Source organism: Oncorhynchus kisutch, linkage group LG4 (genome assembly GCF_002021735.2).
Source record: "Oncorhynchus kisutch isolate 150728-3 linkage group LG4, Okis_V2, whole genome shotgun sequence".
NCBI lineage: Eukaryota > Metazoa > Chordata > Actinopteri > Salmoniformes > Salmonidae > Oncorhynchus > Oncorhynchus kisutch.
The window spans coordinates 56,700,261-56,712,188 of NC_034177.2; positions in this window are offsets into that span (position 1 = coordinate 56,700,261).

Below are 11,928 nucleotides of genomic sequence, written 5' to 3' on the forward strand. Positions count from 1 at the left end.
ATGGTCAGATTTGCCAAATGGAGGGCGAGGGAGAGCTTTGTATGTGTCTCTGTGTGTGGAGGTGGTCTAGAAAAAAAATTATCCTCTGGTTGCACGTGATATGCTGGTAGAAATTAGGTGAAAAGTCCCCGGGCCACTAGGAGCGTCGCTTCTGGATGAGTCTGTGCCCAAACAGTTTAAGATTCTACTTTTAAAAATCCACCTTTCCAGAAATAATTATCTCACTGTTGCCGCTTGTTATAGACCCTCCTCAGCCCCAGCTGTGCCCTGGACACCATATGTGAATTAATTGCCCCCCATTTATCATCAGAGTTTGTACTGTTAGGTGACCTAAACTGGGATCTGCTTAACACCCCACCCTGTCCATCCTACATTCTAAGCTAGATGCCCTCAATTTCCAACAAATTATCGAGAAACCTACCAGGTACAACCCTAAATCCGTAAGCACGGGCCGCGGTCAAATGATCACACCTCATCACTGTCAAACACTCCCTAAAACACATCAGTGAGCAGGCCTTTCTTAATCATCCTGGCCCGGGTATCCTGGAAGGATATTGACCTCATTCCGTCAGTAGAGGATGCCTGGTTACTTTTTAAAAGTGCTTTCCTCACCATCTTAAATAATCATGCCCCATTCAGAAAATGTAGAACTAAGAACAGATATAGCCCTTGGTTCACTCCAGACTTGACTGCCCTTGACAAGCACAAAAACATCCTGTGGCGTACTGCATTAGCATCGAATAGCCCCCGCAATATGCAACTTTTCAGAGAAGTTCAACTCCAAAAAGTTCTGGGACACTGTAAAGTCCATGGAGAATAAGAGCACCTCCTCCCAGCTGTCCACTGCTCTGAGGCTAGGAAACACTGTCACCACCGATAAACCTACGATAATCGAGAATTTCAATTCTTCTACGGCTGGCCATGCTTTCCACCTGTCTACCCCTACCCCAATCAACAGCCAGGCACCCCCCACAGCAACTTGCCCAAGTCTCCCCCACTTCTTCTTCACCCAAATCCAGATAGCTGATGCTCTGAAAGAGCTGCAACATCTGGACCCTTACAAATTAGCTGGGCTAGACAATCTGGACCCTCTCTTTCTAAAATTATCCACTGCAATTTTTGCAACTAGCCTTTTCAACCTCTCTTTCGTATCGTCTGAGATCCCTAAAGATTGGAAAGTTGCCATGGTCACCCCCCTATTCAAAGGGGGAGACACTCTAGGCTCAAACTGGTACAGACCTATATCTATCCACCCTGCCTTTCTAAGGTCTTCGAAAGTCAAGTTAACAAACAGATCACTGACCATTTCGAATCCTATCGTACTTTCTCCGCTAGGCAATCTGTTTTCCGTGCTGGTCATGGGTGCACCACAGCCACGCTCAAGGTCCTAAATGATATCACAACCATCATCGATAAGAGACAATACTGTGCAGCAGTTTTCATCGACCTGGCCAAGGCTTTCTCGACTCTGTCAATCACCACATTCTTATCGGCAGACTCAACAGCCTTGGTTTCTCAAATGACTCCCTTGCCTGGTTCACCAACTACTTCTCAGATAGAGATCAGTGTGTCAAATCGGAAGGCCTGTTGTCCGGACCTCTGTCAGTCTCTATGGGGGTGCCACAGAGTTCAATTCTCGGGCAGACTCTTTTCTCTGTATACATCAATGATGTCGCTCTTGCTGCTGGTGATTCTCTGATCCACATCTATGCAGACAACATAATTCTGTATACTTTTGGCCCTTCTTTGGACACGGTGTTAACTAACCTCCAGGCGAGCTTCAATGCCATACAACTCTCCTTCTGTGGCCTCCAACTGCTCTTAAATGCAAGTACAACTAAATGCATGCTCTTCAACCGATCGTTGCTCGCATCCGCTCATCGATCTAGCATCACTACTCGGTTCTGCTACAAATACCTAGGTGTCTGGTTAGACTGTAAACTCTCATTCCAGACTCACATTAAGTATCTTCAATCTATTATTAAATCTAGAATCGGCTTCCTATTTCGCAACAAGACCTCCTTCACTCATGCTGCCAAATATACCCTCTTAAAACTGACTATCCTACCGATCATTGACTTCAGCGATGTAATTTACAAAATAGCCTCCAACACTCTACGCAACAAATTGGATGTAGTCTATCACAGTGCCATCCGTTTTGGCACCAAAACCCCATATACCACCCACCACTGCGACCTGTATGCTCTCGTTGGCTGGCCCTCGCTTCATATTCGTCACCAAACCCACTGACTCCAGGTCACCTATAAGTCTTTGCTAGGTAAAGCCCCTCCTTATCTCAGCTCACTGGTCACCATAGCAGCACCTACCCGTAGCACACGCTCCAGCAGGTATATTTCACTGGTCATTCCCAAAGCCAACTCCTCCTTTGGCCACCTTTCCTTCCAGTTCTTTGCTGCCAATGACTGGAACGAATTGCAAAAATCACTGAAGCTGGAGTCTTATATCTCCCTCACTAAATTTAAGCATCAGCTGTCAGAGCAGCTTACCGATCATTGCACCTGTACTGTACACAGCCCATCTGTAAATTGCCCACCCAACTACCTCATCCCCATATTGTTATTTCAAATTGTAATTATTTCCCCACTATGGCCTTTTTATTTCCTTACCTCTCTAATCTTACTACATTTGCACACACTGTACATAGATTTTTCTATTGTGTTATTGACTGTATGTTTGTTTATCCCATGTGTTGTTTGTGTCGCACTGCTTTCTTTATCTTGGCCAGGTCGCAGTTCTAAATGAGATCTTGTTCTCAACTGGCCTACCTGGTTAAATAAAAAAATAGCATTTTCTTCTTTGCGTATGTCCTTATACAGCTCGTTGAGTGCGGCCTCAGTGGCGGCATCGGTTTGTGGTGGTAAATAGAAGGCTACGAATAATATAAATGAGAACTCTCTTGGTAGATAGAGTACCTTATGATAAACTGTAGACCACACTATCTCAGGTGAGCCATACCTCAAGACATCTTTTATATTAGACATCGTGCCCCAGTTGTTATTGAGAAATAGACACACACTACCACCCCTAGTCTTACCAGATGTAGCTTCTCTGTCCTGCCAATGCATGGAAAATGCCGCCAGCTCTATATTACCCGTGTCGTTGTTCAGCCACGATTCGGTGAAACATAAGATACTACAGTTTTTAATGTCCTGTTGGTAGGATAGTCTTGATCGTATATCATCCATTTTGTTTTCCAGTGATTGCACGTTGGCCAATAGAAAGGATAGTAGTGGAGGTTTACTCACTCGCCTATGAATTCTCAGAAGGCAGCAAGACCACCGCCCCCTTTTTCTCCGCCCCTTCACGAGAAAGCAGTATATCCTCTGTGTCGGACTTGTTAAAGAAAAACATCTTTGTCCAGTTCGAGGTGAGTAATCGCTGTTCTGATGTCCAGAAGTTATTTCGGTCACAAGAGACGGTAGCAGCAACATTATGTACAAAATACGTTTTAAAAAAAAGTTACAAACAATGCAAAAAAACTAACAGAATAGCACAGTTGGTGAGGAGCCCATAAAGCAGCAGCCATCCTCTCCGGCGCAAGTCTGGTCTAGAGGGTGTAGGAGAACATTGGCAGGTTATTTTCCTGAGAGATCAATGGAGGCCAAGAGCTCAGAAGGGGTCCCCTGCAATGGTTCAATGAGATCAAGACAACAATGAGAGGAGGGGACAATGAATTGATTAAGTTCTGAGGGTAAATAAAGAGAAAATACAATAATAAAAAATAAAAATCATGCACACTGGATCAATAAATTGATAGATAAATGATTGAATAAGTAAATAATAAAGTAATGATTGAAAACTCACACCAAGAGATAAAGGGATTTGGGGATTAAGAGTAGCAAAAATTAGTGCTCTGTTAAAGTGCTTTATATAAGAAATAATCTATATAAAGGACAAAACAAGACGGCACAAATAAAAAACAAACCTGAACTTCCTCCTCGTGTTGGTTGCCTCTGGCTCTAGAGGGTTTTGGGTTAAGGTTAGAATTAGTGTAAATCTTTGAATTTAAGGTTTTGGGTTAGGATAAGGTTAGGTTTAAGAGGGTTTCTGTTTGTGCAGGTATCAAACCTTGTGTTTCATGGGCCTATTGCAACTTCCTGCTCTGTCTGCATGTTACAAGTCAGTCTGGTCTGGAGAGGGTGGGAGAACATTGGACGGTTATTTGCCCAAGAGATCAATGGAGGCCAAGAGCTCAGTGGGGTTAGGAAGACAACAATGAGAGGAAGACAAGAGATTAAATTATGAGGGTAAGCAATTAGAAAATATAATAATAATCAATAAAGCATGCAAGCTGGATCAATAAATTAATAGATAAATCATTAAATAAGTATATAATATTGTAAATAATGAAAAATCACAACAACGGATAAAGGGATTAAGAGCTGCAAAAGAAGTGATTTCTCCTGTTGGTGGCTCCTCTGGCTCTCTCCTCTGGCTCTCACAATTGGATCTATATACTATTCTTTACCATTCAAGACAAGTGGAGCCAAGGTCTTAAGTTTGGCTATCCACCTGGATTCAACCGCTCTTCTCTGGGATATGGTCCAGGAGGCTTTCATCTCCAGGGAGAGAGGTTGAGAGGTTGTGGCGTGTATTTGTAGTGTGTTTTTTTTTTTTATTGTGCAGAGGTGTTGTTTGCGGAGTGTCAATACGGTGTGGCTGGTTTCTCCTATATAATTGTTGTCACATAGTATTCATGTTATGGCATAGACAATGTTGGTTCTCTAAATGGCCATACGTTGTGGGATAGGACTGGAGGTATATGCATGTGGATTTGTCTATAGTTGTCTATAGTGCTGTTGTCTATAGTGTCTATAGTGCTGTTGTTCATTGGGGGGTTTGGGTTAGGGTTTAGGATTTTGAATGGGAATCAATTGTGTGTGTGTCCACAAGGTCAGTTAAACAAGACACTAGTATGTCTGTGTTTCTCTCTAACTTCATGAGAGTCTAAATTAAAGTGTATACTGTATGTATTAGGCTTGTTGTTTGTTAAATCCAGCATTAAGAGACAGAGTTTGTGTGTGTGTGTGTGTGTGTGCTTTTGGACCTCTGTTTATACGGTCTCCAGCTCTCAACACCACTCAGTAACAAAAGGGTGTCTGTGTGTAAGGTAGGTCAGGTTGCTGCGGGGCTTCACGTTGCAGCATGCATACCTCCAGAGCACAGACTGACAGATTTACATTGTTGTCTGCCCCAGCGTTCTGCACTTGCTTGTCTTAATTACCCTGCTGTTGAGCAATGGCAGCTCTTGAAAAGACAATCTCGCAGCAGTTTGTGTGTGTGTACCATCCTCTCTGTCTCCAGTCATGCCCATGGCTATGGTACACAAGCTGAGAATCGTTGAATAAAACTCAGACTATTAAGTCACTGTGTTATGGAGCAACTGGAGTCAAGTACTTAGTAAGGCATTTATCACATGGGTTGGGGAAACATTGGGTGCTGCAATACCAAACACACTTGTAGACTAAAGAAGTATTGACTGATTGGATATACAATGGAATATCCCTCCACTGGTCAAGGCCTGTAGTCTCCCCAGGGAAATCACTCCTCTGGCACGATTTTCTTCATGTGAAGGCTAAACGTGTGAAGGTACACTTCAGTCATCCCTTTTTGAAAAACTGTGCTAGATAAATAAATTAAGCAAGTTAAGAACTACAAGCTGCCATTTTAGGGAATATTCCATCAATCATGGAGGAATCACGTTGGAAACACAGAACCTGGCCAATACACTGAACTTGATCTTTCCGGCTGCATAAACATTGTTTCCAGACTTCACAGTATTTTAGTCCTTGACTATTTTATAAACAGTGGTAGGTGAACACTGAAGCTCTTGAGTCAGAGGTGTATGGTAGATGGATGAGTTGGCTGTTGTGGATTTCAACTGTTCTCTTCTCAAAATGGGTCAGGAGATTGCATGAGACTCACCCAATAACTGGTTGGACAATAAAGTGATATTAAATCTATTCACTTGAGGAAAGACAAGGATTTGGACCCACATTCACTCACTCAAACTCTCCTGCTTTGGCTAACCAATGTTGAACTAAGAGTGTGCCACTAGCAACACCAAGATTGTGTGTTCAATTCCTGCAGGGATCACTTATTAAATTGTAAGCGCTCATTGTCACTTTGGATAAAAGCACCTGCATATATGTACATCATATTATTATTGTTACTGAAAACAGAATAAAAGAAGGCTATATAAAGGGTTACATTTTGTCATACATTCGGAATGTCTATTTCTATGGATAACATACATCTTACAGCTGACATACAGTGTGATTATGGTATATCTATAACTTTTATTCATATGATGTCACCTAATCCTTACTGTAATGAATACACATAAATCCTATAGGAGTCATTCTACCAATGTGGGAAAAGTACAGGGTTTACACTAGTAATTACAGTAGGCAGTGAAAGTCAAGGAGACACACCTTGTAAATGAGTCCCTGAGAACAGTGATGTTCACATTGACAGACTCTCTCTCCCTTCCCCCTCCCCGCTGGCCTCCCTGCAGTTAATGTCTCCAAAGCACCACTCCCCCTCGCTCATCCCAACACCCATCTTCCCCTGGCCAAGACCCACCCAGCGAGAGCTGTCACTCCCCCAGTGTGTCACCGTAATTTACTGTGACAACAAACAACTGCCCACGCCAGTGTGTGTATTTGTGTGTTACACGCCCACAGCAGTAGAAGCCACTTTTTTTGAGCTGAAAGACGATCGCCAGAGCTTACCCATGATGTTGCACGTTGAAGTCATCGTTTTAGTCAGAGTATGATATATTTGGCTTGAAGTGACACAAACTGCCGATTCGTGCAAAAGACGTGTCTTTTCCTATGAAATGATGTGTAAATGATTTTTCACTTACGTTTTGTTTCATGGCTAGGTTTTATTTGAATGGTACCATCCACCAGTATGGCATTATTTATTAATGAGAAAGACCTGCAAAGTTTGCGAGTCAAACAATATAATATACAGAAAAAAAGATATCAGTCAATTGAAATAAATGTGGCCCTAATCTATGCATTTCACATGACTGGGCAAGGGCGCAGCCATGGGTGGGCCTGGGAAGGCATAGGCCCACCCATTTGGGAGCCAGGCCCACCCACTGGGGAGCCAGGCCCAGCCAACCAGAATGAGTTTTTCCCCACATAAGAACTTTATACTCCTTAGTTTCATCTGCTATCCGGGTGGCTTGTCTCAGACAATCCTGCAGGTGAAGAAGCCGGATGTGGAGGTCCTTGGCTGGTGTGGTTACACATGGTCTGCAGTTGTGAGGCCGGTTAGACGTACTGCTCAATTCACTGGCAACAGCTCTGGTGGACATTCCTGCAGTTAGCATGCCAATTGCGCGCTCCCTCAAAATTTGAGACATCTTTGACATATTGTTTCATGACAAATCGGCACATTTTAGAGTGGCCTCTTATTGTCCGCAGCACAAGGTACACCTGTATAATGATCATGCTGCTTAATCCGTTTTTTGATATGCCACACCTGTCATGTGTTACGGATTATCTTGGCAAAGGAGAAATGCTCACTAACGGATGTAAACAAATTTGTGCACAAAATTTGAGAGAAATACGTTTTATGTGCAAATGGAAAATTTCTGGGATCTTTTATTTCACACTTTACCTGTTGTATTTATATTTTTGTTCAGTATAGATCATCTTTGGCAGCAAATATGGTGGATAAATGAAGATAGTGAACTAAGGCTGTTTACCATTGAAAAAACAAGTTCTGGTCTATTTAACGCGGTTGGTCTCCCATAGACACCAATGCAAAAGCAGCAGGGTCTGTTCTACTTAGTTCATTGAAACAGAATATAACAGTGAACGGGGTGTCTTGCCTCCGCTTCCATCTCTGGCTATAGCTTTTCGCAGTAGCCTACACTTAGCTGAGCAATTAAAAATAGGGGTTTCAAATGTATGTTTTAAAATAATCTCAATCCTTCTGAAAATGTTTGTAACAATGTAAAATGCAAACAACTATTCAGAGACAATTTCAAAATTAAAGTAATCTCTCAATAAGATTTAGTACTTTTTTTTTTTTTTACCTCCCTGCAGTTAATGGCTCAAAAGCACCACTCCCCCTCGCTCATCCCAACACCCATCTTCCCCAGGCCACGACCATGACATAGACTGACCAGGTAAATCCAGGTGAAAGCTACGATCCCTTATTGATGTCACATGTTAAATCCACTTCAAATCAGTGTAGATGAAGGGGAGGAGACAGGTTAAAGAAGGATTTTAAAGCTTTGAGACAATTAAGACATGGGTTGTATATGTGTGCCATTCAGAGGGTGAATGGGCAAGACAAAATATTTAAGTGCCTTTGAAAGGGGTTACGGTAGTAGGTGCCAGGTGCACTGGTTTGAGTGTGTCAAGAAGTGCAACGCTGCTGGGTTTTTCACACTCAACAGTTTCCTGTGTGTATCAAGAATGGTACACCACCCAAGGATATCCAGCCAACTTGACACAACTGTGGGAAGTATTGGCGTCCACATGGGCCAGCATCCCTGTGGAACGCTTTTGACACCTTGTAGAGTCCATGCTCCAACAAATTGAGGCTGTTCTGAAGGAAAAAGGGGGTGCAACTCAATATTAGGAAGGTGTTCTCACTCAGTGTATAACTAGCTTGCTGAAATGATCGAGAGCACAAAGAATATAGCTATCATGTCCATGTGCATGCCCAAATATGAATGACATCTGCAATCCAACACAGTTTCACTGTAATTATCAAAAGTCATGTCAACAGCTCGTATTGGCACGGTTTAGCCGAGACTCATCTTTTGACAGGTAGGATGGTAGTCTTTTTCTAAAATAATAATTTTCCCAACTGATTTACAGTATACCTGTATTAACTGAAATGGTGCTCACCTAACTTTACTTAGCTAGCTAAGGTTAGCATTCTAGCGAATTACACTGACAGCTGTGAGTGAGTGATTTATTTGTATTTACTTCTCTACTAAACATGGAAATCAGCACAACGTTGCCACCCCCAATTTTTGAATATGTATTAGCAGCCTGCGTCAGTCTTCAAGGTGGAACCTAAACGTGAATTTCCACTCTAGAACAGGAATTACCAGTGGTAGAAAAAGTACTCAATTGTCATACTTGAGTAAAAGTAAAGATACCTTAACCGAAAACTTCTCAAGTAAAAGTGAGAGTCACCCAGTAAAATAGTACTTGAGTAATAGTAAAAGTAACTACTTGAGTAAAACTAAAAAGTAAGAGGAGATGCTATACATCAAATTCCTTATATTTAGCAAACCAGGCGGCACAATTTAAAAAAAAATTTTTTTATTCACGGACAGACGGGAACACTCAGACATAATTTACAAACACAGAATTTGTGTTAAGTGAGTCCACCAGACCAGAGGCAGTAGGGATGACAACGTGTTAAATTGATAGGTGCGTGAATTGGACCATTTTGCTGTCCTGCCTGAGCATTCCAAATGTAATGAGTACTTTTGGGTTTGAGGGAAAATGTATGGGAGTAAATAGTACATATTTTCTTTAGGAATGTGGTGGAGTGAAAGAAAAAATTAGTCAAAATAGTAAATAGTAAAGTAAAGTACAGATACCCCAAAAAACAACTTAAGTAGTTTTACTTAAGTACTACACCACTGGGAATTACTCAAAATAGGTGTGGTAACTTCCTCTAAGATAGGCCTTTAAATAGCTCACTTTCATTTTTTCTTTCCGTTTATTGTTCCCAGTTGCACTGCTCTGCTTGGTTTTGCTCTGTCTTGTAAATTATTGGGTGAAGTTGCCGTAACCTATTTTTAGGTTTCTAATTATTTTAAAAGACTTAGAGGGGCTGAGAATCATCTTGGTCCTGTCAGAGAGATATTAGGTTGAGGAGCCGTAACTCTTTGACCTCCGGGTGAAGTAGAGAATAGAGAGTGGTAGGAGGGTTGCAGTTTAGGTTTCACATCCCTTCTCAAGTGGAATTCTCCCTGCTTGTTTTTGTAAAAGTGTGAGGCGCAATGTCCATCCCTCGGAGAGAAATTACTGAAAGTAGACCCCCAAAAAGTTCAGGGGGGAAAAGGGTGAATCCACACTTTAAGAGAAGCCAAGAAAGTTAAAACATGTATTTATTTATTATTTAACCTGTATTTAACTAGGCAAGTCAGTTAAGAACAAAGTCTTATTTACAATGATGGCCTACTTTGGCCAAACCCGGATGACGCTGGGGCAATTGTGCGCCGCCCTATGGGACTCCCAATTACAGGCCAGATGTGATACAGCCTGGATTCGAACCTGGGTTTCTGTAGTGACGCACGCCTCAAGCACTGAGATGCAGTGCCTTAGACCGCTGTGCCACAAGTTACTAAAAGGAGAATAATTTTAATGAGAAAGGAAGGGAAAGAGAGAAAGCTAGAGGAACGTGACATCAGGTTTAACCGGAGAGAGGCGACATACTGTAAATCAAAGATGGCGTGAAACATGGCACCTTCGGGTTCACTATTGTGTTTTAAAATTGAAGTGGACAAATTATTCTCTCACGAGGCAGGGGGACTTTCAATGTTTGATGTGCTAATGATATTGATCTGTTGTTTGTCTAACATTACCCCGAAGAGCCCAAATCAATAAACCTGTAAACATTAACCAGGTTGAAGTGTGGATTCACTCACACTTGGCATGGGCGGCCAGGCAGGGAATGTTTTTTTAATCTACCATGAAAGCATAAGCAACAGCTAGCTAGAACTGCAGTGCATAACATGTGGTGAGTAGTTGACTCAAATAGAGAGAAAGACAATAGTTGAACAAACAGTAAACAAATGAATTTCTTCAAAATGAAGGAGAAGCAAAAGAAAGAGAGAGAGCTAGCTCTATTTCATTGTATTTTTTCACATTCACTTAGCTAACGAATGCAGCTAGCTAGTTTAGCCTACTCAAACACCCAGCTCAAACAGAGAGAGATGTTATGTTAGCTAGCTGGCTATGGCTATCCAACATTGGAACCCTTCCAAGTCAAGGTAAGTTTTTTGTTTTATTAATTTACTGCCACAGGGCCCGCTGGTGGAACTGATAAACTTCTTGCTGACTGTACACTGTACTGCATGATTGTAGTCAGGTTTACTAACACATTAGTTCTAGTAGCTATGTTGACTATGACATTAGCTAATAATGGTGACAATGATGTAGGTTGTGTGTAGCGGTTAGTGGTTATGATATGAAGGATTGGCTTGGAAAGGTTTTTTCGCATTGGTCACAGACAGCTGATGTGTTGTGCACTGAAGTCGACACGCAAAGGGAGAAGGTAAGAGGAGGGAAAGCACGTAGATGCAAGAAGGAATTTTAGCTACAATGATCAAAGTGATCATGCTGTTTGTACGTAGCTGCAATAAAAAGTTAACCATGTTTGTGTGTGAAAAACATTCTAAACGGAACCAAACGAAACGAAACAGGGATAAACATACCTGAATTTGCCCAAAAGAAACTCTAGTTTGCAACTGTTGGACTAATGACAACACCATAGATCAGCTAGATGTATTGAATGTGTCACTGTCTGTCACCTTGATGACTGAAATTTCTCTCAAGCTGTGCACCTATGTTGTATACTTTCATTCACGGGCTAGGTTGTAGCAACCTGATGATGGGTATAGGGAACATTTGAGTATCATGTCTAAACCTATCGATGTTACATTGATCTGGGTGAATGGAATATGAATGACAGTCATCCAATATGCTATAATAGAAATAAGGCCATGCTCATTAAAAAAATTATCATCCTCCCTCATCTTAAACGGCACCGACCGCCACTGGACCAAACACTGACCAAAAGAGGAGGTGGTGATCACAGGACACATAGTCGTCCTCTGATTGCACTTATTGTCATTGTTTTAGTGAAATAGAATGTGTATAATGTGCACTGTGTGTTTTCACTGTCAACAGAAATCCT